The sequence below is a fragment of the Mus musculus genome, chromosome 8 (assembly GCF_000001635.26).
Source record: "Mus musculus strain C57BL/6J chromosome 8, GRCm38.p6 C57BL/6J".
Classification (NCBI taxonomy): Eukaryota; Metazoa; Chordata; class Mammalia; order Rodentia; family Muridae; genus Mus; species Mus musculus.
In genome coordinates this window covers 120,288,670-120,301,652 of record NC_000074.6, presented here as the reverse complement: position 1 = coordinate 120,301,652, position 12,983 = coordinate 120,288,670, and the positions used below count along the sequence as shown (strand labels likewise).

Here is a 12,983-nt window from a genome sequence, read left to right as displayed (position 1 = left end):
CCTAAGTCACATGTATAAAATGGGATCATGACTTTGACCTGGCCTGGTTTGAGCCTAGTTTCCTGTCTACTGTATAGTATCATTGACAATCCCAGGGCACAATACCAAAGTCCCTGTGTCTCCATTTCCCCCACTTCAGTGGTGCCAGCCCTGGAGATTAGACATGGAACTCTCCTCAGAGTGTTCAAACAGCATAGAGCCAGCTCCCAGCAAAACCCAGGAGTTGCAAGGTCCTCCAGTTGCCCAGCAAGCTAGGGTTGTAATCTCAGCTGTGTAGCCTCAGGCAAGTGAATGTACCTCTCTGGTTTACCCATCTACAACTTAGAAATGGCAAGCTCACCAAGGAACCCACTAGGAACCCCCCCCCCCCTTTCTCCATGGCTTGGCTGTACACCCAGAACCCACTGTGTTAACATGATTGGCACCCAAGGATGTCATGGGTAGGATGGAATCCCAAGGCCCAAGTACATAAGAACAACACTCTCAGGCTCTGCCACAAGTCACCAAACCTGCCATGAAAGAATAAAGGGGGCACAACCAGCAGCTCTCTCCACCCTGACCTCCCCAGGCAAGCGCCCTTCCCAGGGTGAGAGCGCCATCTGCTGGAAGCATGGGGCGTGGCACCTGTTTCAACCTTGCCCAGCTTGTACCTGGGTCAGGGCTTTGGGCTTGAGGCTGGATCTTTAAGAACTGCTGTTCAGCCCCCCCAGGCGTCCAACACCAATGACAGACTTCTGGGATTTGACCTTAGGCCTCCACTGAGCACCCTGGCGGTGAGACCTGAACCCTCCTTTGCACGGAGCCTCAGCTCCTGCTACTGCCTTCGGTCTCCTACAGCATACTCGGCTGCCAACAGTAGAGCTGTGACTGCTCCAGTCGACAGCTGCCCTGCAGGGGCACAGGCTGCAGGAAGCTATGGTAGGACGCTGTGTGCCTGAAGGCTGCTGGCGGGAGGCCACAGAGTCCTTCCACCACCCACAGAGCAGAGGAGGAGCCGGAGCTGGGAAGATTACAACAGCGGTCTCCTTGAATCAGCCCCATTCTCTGTGAGAGGACAGCAGGCACCTGTTAGCATGACTGAGGCTCGTCCGTGAGGGATGCTAGACATCAGGGATGACACACCTGGCACGCATCACGCTACTGAGAGGGTCCCTCCTACGGAGCCAAGTGTGGCTATTAGAGCCCTGAGTTGCAGAGCAAGCTGCACCAGATCTTAGAGGGAGGACTTGCAGCAACCTCTACTGGAGCACACTGAGCAAGCCAGCATGCTTCCCTCCTCTCCTGTCTCTGTTCATGTTCACGCTGATGTAAGACACAGGTACACATGCATGGAGAAGCCAGGAGTCATTGTCAGGTGTCCTCCTCAATCACTTTGCCATCTGGCGTTTTGAGACAGGGTCTCTCACTGACCCAGAGGTTCACTGATACAGCTAAGCTAGCTTGCCAGTGAGCACCAGGCTCCTGCCTCCACACCCCCAAAGTTAGATGCATGCTACTACTGTACATATATATAATATATGATATATGATATATACTATATGTTATATATAACATGATATATAAAATATATATTATATAATATAAAGTATATTATGAATTATACATGTATATCATATATTATATACATATATAATATATTATATATACAGGTATATATTAACTTGGTTTATTAACTTATGTGTATGGTTTGCCTGCATGTATGTCTGTGAACCATGTGTGTACAGGGCCCACAGAGGCCAGAAGAGGGTGACAGATCCCCTGGACCTGTTAAGAGACTGTTGTGAGTCACCACGTGGGTGCTGGGAATCCAACTCTGGTTCTCATATTTAAGGGAGCACTTTCCTAACTGACCCATTCCCCAGCCCCGCCCATCGTCAACTCTTTCCATGGTGTGGTGAAACACACCCCGGGTCATGCTGGTCAGTCTAGAGATACAGAGTACACGGTCAGTCCCATAACCACTACCTCTGTCTATTCTAGAACGTTCTCACAGCCCTAGGAAGAAACTCTGCACCTCTTAGTTTCCCCTGCTCCTGCTCAGCTGCACTTCATGCCCATGGTCATCCTATGGCTTGTGGGTGTATCAAGCTTCAATCTCTCCCATCATGCTTTGGGGTGCACCCACACAAGTCTCCTCATAGCCAGGTGAGCACCCAGTGAGTGCATAGACACCTTCTTATGCACCCTCTGTGAATGGACACTGGCATCCCCTCCCACTGTCTCGGAAAGGGCTGTGACCCTCCCGTTCCCAGAGTCCGAATCTGCCAGCGCAGACCACTCAGCAGACTGGCATCGTGGGCCGAGGTCCAGGCTAACATCCAATGGCCTGGTGCTCCATCTGGTGCTCCCTCTTCCCATGTCTGTTCTCTCACTAAGGGGCAGGGACACTGGGTTCTAGAGATGCCTCCCCCTGGCCTTCAGTGAGTGATTCCTGGTGACTCCTCCTGACTGGAACAAGCCATTACAAGACCAAGGGATGACAAGCAGCCTTGCCTAACCCAGGCAGCTCTCCCAGCCGGGCAGCCTGCAGGTCCAGGTCAAGACTCCCATCTCTCCTTCTGTCTCCAGAATGGATGGGCTGTCTCAGGAACCAGACAGGCCCATTTAGAAGCCACCCTCTCCCTCCTCCAGCACCTCGCCCACCCTGGAAACACCCGAGGCCATGATGTCTCCAGCTGGCGGAGTTGCGCCTCTGAGGATTATGAGATGGATTTTTTCCCTCCCTCTAGTGTGCGGTTCCTTCAAGGCCCCACGCAGGACTGAGCGCTAACAAAGCAGCCAGCCCAGGGCAACATCAATCTGACAAACACAACAGCCGGCGCTTTGACTGCGTACAATCAGCCCCCACTGGGCCGCTTTAATTGTTTCCAGATTCTGAAAATGTCTGAAGAGGGTTGCAAATGGGAAAGTCAGCACCACTACAGCGGCTCCGCCCCGCACTGCACTGGGCAGAGCCCTCAGACAGTCAAGGCTGCAGGAAGGGGAGGGGGCACCCCGACCACCAGCCACTGGCCTTGAGGAGCCTTGGCCAGTCCAAGGCTGAGGGCTGAAAGCTGGGGGCTGCTCAGAAAGCTGGGGTGGGCATTAGTGAGCACATGACCAGCCCTAGGGAAGCCATGCCAGGCTCCAGAGGGGATGCAGGTTTGAACCCCGAGCTGTACCCCTCTCTCTCCTTTTTAAAGCCTCAGTCATTAGGTTTGAAAAATGAGCCAGCTCAGCAGAGACCAAAGCCCCCCAAAATGGCCTGCTGCTCGCTGGTTAGTGAGATGTTGAGTGGGTACACAGAGAAAGAGACACAAACACACACAGGCATACTCACAGACACACACAAACACACAACCATACATACACAGAGACACACACAGACATACACAGACACACACAAACACACAGGCATAGACACACAGAGACATACAAACACACACAAAAGCATACACACACAAGCATACACACACAGACATACACATATAGAAACACACAAGCATACAAATAAACACAGGCATATACACACATAGAGGCATACATACATATATACACACTAGCATACACACACACAGGCATACACACACAAGCATACACACACAAAGGCATATACATACATATACAGGCATACACACACATAGGCATACACACATATACAAACACATAGGCATACACACAAACATGTACAAACACACAGGCATACATACACACACATACACACACACATATACACACACATACATACATACACAAGCACACATATATACATACACAGGCATACATACACACACCTATATATACACACACATACAGGCACACACACACACACACACACACACACACACACACAGGCATTCTCCCTTCTACTGATGCAGATGACAGGCTGTTCAGAAGTCTGAACACAAGTCAATTACAAAGGCTCCCTGCCTCTTTTGCTGTAGGGAGATCATCTGGACACCTCAAGGTGAGAAGGAAGGGGGAAAGGTCCCCAGGGAAGTGCCCATAGCCCTAGAGAAGCCACCACCTAGATCAGTCAACAGAGTGAAAGAAAGTTAGAGGCAGCTTGCTTATTTTCTGTCCTCCATGTTAAGCAATGTATATATATGTATGTATATATGTATATATATATATGTGTGTGTGTGTGTGTGTATGATGTATATGTGTATGTATATGATGCATATGTATGTGTATATACATACGTATAGGATGTATGTGTATATGATGTATATGTGTGTGTGTATGTATATGTCTATGTATATGATGTATATCTGTATTGTATGATGGAGTGCCTCCCTCAGGCCTCAGGCACTCATCTAGCCCACATGTCCTGGAGTCTGTGCCCACCCTGGTTACCCAGGAATCTCTGACTCCAAAGCCTCCAGGGCCCTGGGCTGTGCTCTCTCTGCAGGCAGAGCCCACAACCCCTCCCCTTCTCTCATGAATCAAAGTGACTAGAGGCAGGGACAGACACAGCTACGTCTCTTCCCTTAGCTCCCATGTCTGGGTAGCTGTGACAGTAGACCGGTCAGTCGGTCAGGGTCCTAGTGTCCCAAGAGAAGGGACACGGCTGGTGGGATCTGACAAGGGAGGCAGACAAGGACCACGCATATGGGAGGGGAACCACTAGCAGCCCACAGGGGAGGTGAGGGCAGTAAGGGGGCCTCACTGGTAGCCGCTGTCCAGGCCTCCACAGTCCCTGATAGCCACACTCCAACTCCTCCCAGCCTGTGATGATGCTCCTGCCTCCACACTTGAGTCAGCTCTGGAGATGGGTTCAGATGAGCACTTGTGGCCCAGACAGGGGACCACCAACTAGGACCCCATGGAACGGGGGGGGGGGGCGCTGCGGGAAGGAGCTCCTGTGTGAGATGCAGGCTATGGAGGCAGTGAGCAGTCCCTGACGGGTGGCCTGAGCTTCCCAGAGATGGCTTTGTGCACTTATGGCCACATCCATGCCAGGGACCAGCAGAAGGCACCCACAGATCTCCTCAGAGAGCATATGGCTCCTGGAACCCATCGCTACCAAGTGGACAGAGATGTACAGACCACTGGGGCCAAGAGGAGGCGGGACACAGAGCGGGACACTTCCGGACCTGACAGCCCAAAGCCCAAATGCTACACACCATACCCACATGAATGTGCGTTGCACACACACACACACACACACACACACACATGCACACGCACGCACACACACACACACACACACACACTCACGCAGGGCACCTTGAAACCTGACCACTACCCAAGGATATCAACACTTCCGCTGTCTGTCCCCTTTTACAGACGAAGAATCCTTTGAGGCTCAAGGAGGCCATTTAGCCAAGGTTAACAGTCCCCAAGTCCTACGGTCCATAGGTAACCACTGTGCTCTATGTGTGACAGATATATATCCGTCCACACCCGGCACTGGCTGTGGGGAAGGGCTGCCCAGACTGGGTTCTGAAGGATAAACAGGAGTTGGTTCAGCAAGGGAAACAACCAAGCCATCAGGGAAGCCACAGATCACTTAAGAGAATAGTAAGGACGGAAAGAAAGGCAAATTAATGCCTGCACACAGTAGGTACCAATACATGTTTGTCTATGTGGGTACTGGGTGTGAGAGTACTTTTGCAGGGCTAAGGATGCTGTCTGGCTTTGTCCTGTCCTTCGTGTGCCTGGATGTGTGTGCAAGCAGCTCTGACCCCCCCCCCCTCACACACACACACACACACACACACACACGCCGCCCCATATGACCCCACCCCCACCCCTGTAGTGATGAAGGCAGCTGGAAAAAGCAGCTCAGGAGAGCAAGGCGGGGAAGCTGGTCCACTGTCCCTCTTCTTCTGGATTTTACGGTGGGGGAGGGGAGGAGGACGGGGACAGCTGGAAGCTGGCTGGGGAGGGTGGGGGTGGAGAGGGTTGGGGGACTGCAAGCTCAGCCTCAGGGAAGGGGAGGCCTCTGGAGAGAGGCAGGGCTGCCGCTCTGATAACCTTCAGCCCTGACCTCATTTCCCGCAGTGGCTTCTGCAATTTCTTCCAATTTTCCACATAATTAGCTGACCAGGAGATGCAGGCCCTGCTCTGAGCAGGAAGAAGCCAGCTGCTCAGAGCCGGGGGTAGGGGGGCATGGCAGAGAGCAGGGCCACCCTTCAGGCTCTGATGCTCAAAGCAGGCAGGGGATGCAGGGCAGGGTGCCGGCAGGGTGGGGTTGGGATCCTTACTGCTCAGAGCTGGTTGTAAGCCTGCTTGTGTGCAGCAGCTCCGGGCCAGTCTTTACCTAGGGCCTCTAAGCACGCATGCACCCACTGGGGGTCAGGTCAGGAGTCCGACAGACCGTTTCTAATCTACCAGGACCTCCGGGTGCCCCTCCCTTCTTCCTTAAAGGGGCAGAAGGGCAGCATTGGGAGACAGCGCCATTTCTGCCCGCGGTGTGACAGTGATGCACGTCCCACCACCGCCTTGCCATCTGTGAAGTGGGCATAACCCGGATACCACTTGATGGTGGGAACACAAGGAGATGGGAGCCCTCAGCAGGAGCATCCTGCCCCATGGGTGGATGGAGCCATTGTGGGGCCAATGCTAAGCCTGGAGCTTGGGCCTCAGCTGCAATCTACAGTCCCTCCTTGCTGGGTGGAGAATTCTGAGTCACTGTCAGAGGTGGGGGCTGACAGAGGAGATCATGCCCTGTGGCCCTAACACTCATCCCTCACTCTTTAGGCCTCAGTTTCCCCAGTAAGCTCCGCATTATGGTGTGACACACACCCGGGGCCTCCGTTGGATCAGGAAGGGATCATACAGCCCCAGGGTGCTAGGTAGCCAACAGTTCCCTCCTCCTACAAGGAACTCCTGGCATAGGTGGGCTGCGTCTCCCTCCCCACAGTAGCCACCTACTTCTTCCCTCGGAGCCAGTGCCACAGCCTGGAATCCTTCATTCCCAACAGCCAGAGTTCACATTATAAACCCTCCCAACACAGCAAAGACTAGGCCTCCAAATGCCACGGCCGGGGTGCAGAGACTCAGCCCTTCACTGTCACCCTGAGACTGGCTGACGCCTCTTGGCTTGGCCCCAGTGGCTCCTCACTTATATGACATGACCCTCAAGGCCTCTGGGATTTGGTGACCCTCAGACACCTGTTTTCTGTGCTTAGCTGTGTGCTCCAGGCCCAATACGAGCTTATCTTCTGCAGAAATTCAGGACTCTCTATGGATTGTGGTCTTTCAGCTCTGTCCTCATTGCAGAGGAACTTGGCGGTCTAGAACCTGCCATTTACAGGCCCAGTGGGGTTCAGGCCCTGGTTGATCTGACCTTGCTCGCCTCTGACCAACAAGGGTCTGATGGACTGGCCCTGAGCTGGCTTGCCACTGCCTACTTCCTCAGAGGCCTTTACAGACTACCTCACATCAACAAGCCTGCCACACCAGAGGCTGGTGCAGAGACGTGCGCTAATTAGCTGTCATGAGCGAAGCACAGGCCTGTCCCCCCCCTCCCCAGCAATCTCACCCGGTCACCCTCTGCCACCGTGTGTCACCATGCGATAAAAGGAGTTGTGTTCAAAGACGGCTCACTGACAAGAGGCTGGGCAGCCCGTGGAGGCAGAGGACGCCTGTCTGCCACTCGCTCGTCAGGGAGGGCAGACACAGGAGAGCCACAAAGCACAATTAGCCTCTGCCAGTTTTTTCAGAAGGGCAGACTCTGCACTGGGCTCTTCTGAGTGACAGTGGGGGGTAGGGGGCACAGTGGCTCTGGAGTTCCTGTTTCTGCCCCAGCTATGTGACCACGGGCAGGTCTCTCACTTGCTGAGCCTCGAGCCTGTAAAGGGGAGGAGGTGACTGTCACTATGAGGGCATCAGGAATCTCCAGCAAGAGTGACTTCTTAGGTGGATACCCCAGGCTATGCTTACCCTTGGCTGATTCTCCCTGAGGATGCAGGCCAGGCCTCACCTCCTTTTCATTTTGCAGCAGGAGGCCTGATCACAGACACTCCTGAGATAAACAGACACAGAAACCCCATATCTTTCTGCCCATAGCCCTGAGTCCCTATGACCACAGGATGTCAGGACAGATCTTTGCAGTATGCACCGGGTAAGCAGAGCAGAGAACAGGCTAGCATCCAGCGCCCAGGCAGCTCTCTGGAGACCACAAAGGCCCTGTGGGTTAGTTACCTTGTTGCTGTGGAAACCCGCCCCTTCTGGAGAAGCCGGGTGAGTTGATCTGCTTGACTTGAGAAGCAAGGTCTTTAAGGTTACGGCCACATGTGATCAGGCCCATGAGAAGACTGCTTCAGCCCCATGTGCTCCTGGAGGGGCAGAGGGCTGCTGTGGCTCTTCCGCGGGTGGGCCTAGCGTGGGAAGACATTCAGCCTCTGCAGGCACAACCCTGAGAAAGCAGCGTTGCCTAGCCCTTCCTAAAGCCTGGTCCTGTGCTTACAGGGGTTCACCATCTCTAGTCTCCTGTCACCTTCACTGGTGACAGTCACTGTATACGCAATAGGGAGCTGGAGTCACCCCCAGAACCACCTCTGGATCTCCTGTGGGACCCACATAACTTCTAGCAGGACCACACAGCCCTGCATTTTTATACCCTGTCACTGTTCATCCTACGATGACCATGCCAGATGCTTCCACGGTGAGACAGCCCCAGACAAGGCTCCTTCTTTGCTGCAGCACCAAGCCAGTTGCTTGCCCTCTCTGTGCCTCACTGGCTGCTGTTAGATCTGTGTCTCTTCACAGTAGAGACACAGCCTTTAGTTGTGGGACTCTCTAACTCACAGGTGTACCAGACAGTTGGGCAGAACAGAACACACAGTAGAACAAAGCGCAGCTCATAGTAGGGCAGGCTCAGCACACAGTGAGGCTGCTCAGAAGAGTGTCATGAAGTCCCCTAAGATACCCTAGCTACCCAGGTACCCTGTCCCCAGTTGCTGCTGCTCACTGGTCTCCGGCCTGGCCCCCAGGGCCACTCCTTGGCCACCTGCCCCCCCATTCTTGGCCCTGAGCCCTGGCAGCCCCCCAGAGCAAATCAAAAGTCAGCCTGGGCTCCAGAGCCTTAGGATCTCTGACCCTCTGACAGTTCCCCGTCTGCCTGGCAACCCATGGGCCTCCCACAAGAGGCTCTGGCCTGTAGAGATGAAGAGAACCTGCACCCACTGACATTCTCAAAGATCACCATGGCAACAACACAGCAGCCAGCTGGCAGGAGTTGAGGGGGCATGGAACAGCAGGCGTGGGTTCCTCCGGGAGAGGATCAGGCAGCTGGGCACAGGCCACGTGGGGTTGGGACTCAGGCCCATGAGTGTTAATGAAGGGCAGGTGCTTAAAGGGCAGTGTGGGGCCCCCACAGGGCAGTCACCCAAGTAGGGTGACTTTACCTTTGTCCCCCGGGTCAGCCCCCACTCACTCCCTTGTTGAGAAAGAGTTGGCTTAGGATCCCTCCCTACTTGGAAGCCAAGGTGCCTAACCCACTTCTTTACCTATAGGGCCAGCCTTCCTTGGTGAGGGTCACTCTAAGAAATGGAGTACAAACAGGCTCCAGGAATACCCTTTCACGGAGCCTCAGGAGGCTCTACCTCCTGGCATGTGGCCCAGGAAGGCCCAAGAAGTGGCCACGGAAGAGCCCTTCCTTGTTGTCACCTGAGGCCACTCAAGAATCTAGTGCCTAGCTCCAAGGTCATCACAGCAGGGAACTGCTGGCCACAGAAACGACCCTGCTCCTGTCACAGGCATCCCACTGCAGGTCATCCTGCTGGGAGACCGGGGAGCAAACTTAAGGCCCACCTCTGTCTCTCTGCCCTTCCCTAAAGTGGCTGAGGCAGTCCTCGCTCCTGGCCAGGCCTCCCTGCTGCGCCATGTACATTGCGCCCAGCTCCTCAGCCAAGGCCCTCACTCCATCTGTTCTGTAACCAAGCAAAGGAGGCGCAGGAGGAGAGGAGGGCCCACGGTTCCCCGGGCACCCATGGCTACCCTGCCCAGCTGGGGCTGGAGAGGACAGCTCCTGACGCTTTAGGGACAGGACCTGACTCCAGTCTCTTCTTCTGTATTGATGAAGACAGTCTACAAGATGCTTGCCCGGGACGCCATTTTGTTCATCTTTTAAGGCTTACTAACTGTCTTGGTCAGGGTTTCAATTCCTGCATCATGACCAAGAAGCAAGTTGGAGAGGAAAGGGTTTATTCAGCTTACACTTTCCACACTGCTGTTTATCACCAAATAAAGTCAGGACTGGAACTCAAGCAGGTCAGGAAGCAGGAGCTGATGCAGAGGCCATGGAGGGATGTTCTTTACTGGCTTGCTTCTCCTGGCTTGCTCACCTTGCTCTCTTATAGAACCCAGGACCACCAGGCCAGGGATGGTACCACCCACAAGGGGCTCTCCCCCCTTGATCACTAATTGAGAAAATGCCTTACAGCTGGATCTAATGGAGGCATTTCCTCAAGGGAGGCTCCTTTCTCTGTGATAACCCAGCTTGTGTCAAGTTGACACACAAAAGCAGTCAGTATACTAACCAACTTATAAATGCATACAAAACCAGTCACATCATGTGCTGTGTCTGAGACCTGGATTTAAAAACAAAAACAAAAAAACCAAAACAACAAACAAAAAACAAAAAACACAAATAAGCTCCCAACACTGACTGTTCCAGAACACTCTTTTCAAACTCTAAAACTAACATAGAAACTACCTGCCTTGCATCGCTGACTTCCCCCTGTCCTGCCCACACCAGACCAAAGACCTACATGCCCAAGAGCGGAGCCAGCTAGTAGTACGCCCGTTAACAGCAGACTGTTCTAGATCAGCACTATCCAAGGCAGCAGCCGTTGCCACCACCACTGCCAGCCACCCGTGGATAAAGGGGCACTTGAAACTCAGCGGTACAACTCAGAGCTGAGGTTTGCCATCGCGTGTCATTTAAGCAGAGCGATGCTTGCCTAGCACAGCGGGCGACACCTTGGCTTCTGCTCCTAGCACTGCAAATACTCCTAAAGATTTTAAATAAACCCTCACGGCCACACAGTGGCTGGAGGCCTCTGCTGACCGGAATCTCTTGAAAAGAAAACCTTTATCGACTGGTGTGAGCCTGCCCTGAGGCCAGAGGAGGGTGAGTGGTGGACAGAGGCCGGGGCTGAGCACACAGGTGAGCACACAGAGGTGCGGTTGGGCTGGCGAGCTCCTCCAGGTGCACAGCATCCCTGCAGGTTCCAGGCTGCTTGTAGGCACTATGGAAGATGCAGAGCCTTAGGCTATGCAGAGGTGGAACCAGCTGTGGGCTGTTTCTCTCCTTGAAGCCAGTTGTTCTAGTCCCCTAGAGGTGACAGATCTCCCTTCCAGGAGGAGCCTACATCATTTTTTACCTGTGACACCCTCTACCTTTGAGAGCTTTCACCAGGATAAGCCCCTGCAGTCCCAGAGTGTTTGCAAGGAGGGTGGTGGTGCCTTTTTTTTTTTCTTTCTAACTTTTGGGTGGGGGGAGGGGAACAGATAAGCTCAGAGACTAGCCTGAGGTCACACAAGATGGAAAAGCAATGTTGGTATCATGCCAGCCCCAGAGGAGACCAAGGCTAGGAGGATTGTCCTCGGGTCAGTGGGGCTCCGCCCACCAGTGTACACTGTGCTAGACCTTCAGGCCTTTGGCTCTCAGGTCTCTGGAAGGGCTGAGAGGCCCTTGGGAGGTGCTGACAGGAGCCTGGGCTTCTGCCACTCCCTCCATCCCGGCTGGCTTCTCACTCCCGCTGCGCTGGGAGCTGGCAGCCACCAACTGTTGCAGCCTCTCCCGCTCTCCCTGCCCATCTGCTCGGTGTTGGATCTAAGGCAGCGGGGCCCTGGAGAGCTGCTGCAGGGGCTGCTGCTCCTACCCTCCCTTCACTCAGCCTGGGGTTAACAGGGGACACGGGACTCAGCTCATGGCAAACAGTCTGATGAGCAGAGCAAGCCAGATGCCCCGCTACCTCCAGCTGTGACTGGATGGTCCCTTCCCTTGGTCTTGGCAGCCATTATGTGTGACAAGGTCACAGTGTGTGCCCTGAATGTAACTGGCTCTAGGGCCAGGCCCAGGGCCCAGCCAGGCTCATCTCCCACCCCCTCCAGGCCAGTTCCCCCGTTCAGCCTGTCCCACCACCAGAACCACCCATCAGGCCGTCCCCCTGGCTAGACCAATGGTCCCCAACCAGGCTCTCACCCCCAGATTCTCTGACCACACAGCATCTGACCCACCCACCTGCCCTGCTGCCTGAGTAGCAATTTCTCCTGTCATCTGTTCTATGGCTGACTTAGAACCAGAACAAACAGGCTGGGGATGATGCAAGAACGAGGTGATCTCAAGGCACGGCTTCCCTGGCTGGTGACAATTCAGAACTGTGACCTTGAAACACACGATTCACAACTCCAACTCTGAGGGCCTGGGTTCTCGTTTCCTACGTGGCCGCCATTCTGAGGACACAGAATACACTAAGGACCCACTATGTATGTGAAGGGCCAAGCCTGAGCAGCTAAAAGAGCCACATCTTCAGGGATCCCGGCCTACAGTGGTGTTGGGGCAGGCAGCCCAGACAAACTTCCGAGAAGAGAAAGGTGAGTCCTCAGAGGTAGGAGGGGAGAGCCTCAATGGGCACCCATCTTGCTCCCTGCGACCCAAGCCAATTAACATGACTTCTTGAACCCCATGGAAGATGTAGCCTGTAGCGGGGTGGTTAGCGGGTGAGCTAAGGCCTGGCTTGTTGTAGGTAGTGTAAGGGTGATGGTACAGAAGCACCCACAAGCCACCTCCGTCTCCTCATCCTCCATGCCCCACCCACCATGGAAAACTGGCCCGTGCTTACCCTGGATCTAGCCTTCACTGCAACCTTATCCTGCACTCTGGCTGCCTACATCCTCCTTGATTGACAGAGCCGGGGCCAGCTGGCCTCCGCTCACTTTAGGCCTGTGCTCAGCAGAGCCTTCAGCAAGGAGCACCCTCCCTGCCTGCTCCTTCCCCCTCAGGGCTCTGGAGCTCTGTTATCAGCAGGAACCCTTGCAGGGTTCTC

The 12,983-nt window shown here is 54.2% G+C and overlaps 1 protein-coding gene across 3 annotated transcripts in view, besides 1 other annotated feature; it reads right to left on the bottom strand.

Moving 5' to 3' along the window:
* Gse1 (genetic suppressor element 1, coiled-coil protein) overlaps positions 1-12,983 on the bottom strand; it is a 352,883-nt gene that overhangs the window by 279,731 nt on the left and 60,169 nt on the right. The gene's annotated exons all lie outside the window — the stretch shown is intronic.
* Positions 6,860-9,641: an enhancer, noted in NCBI's record as "VISTA enhancer mm196". NCBI's record gives its function as "enhancer in: heart[4/6]" and the evidence as "EXISTENCE:transgenic organism evidence [ECO:0001131][PMID:17130149]".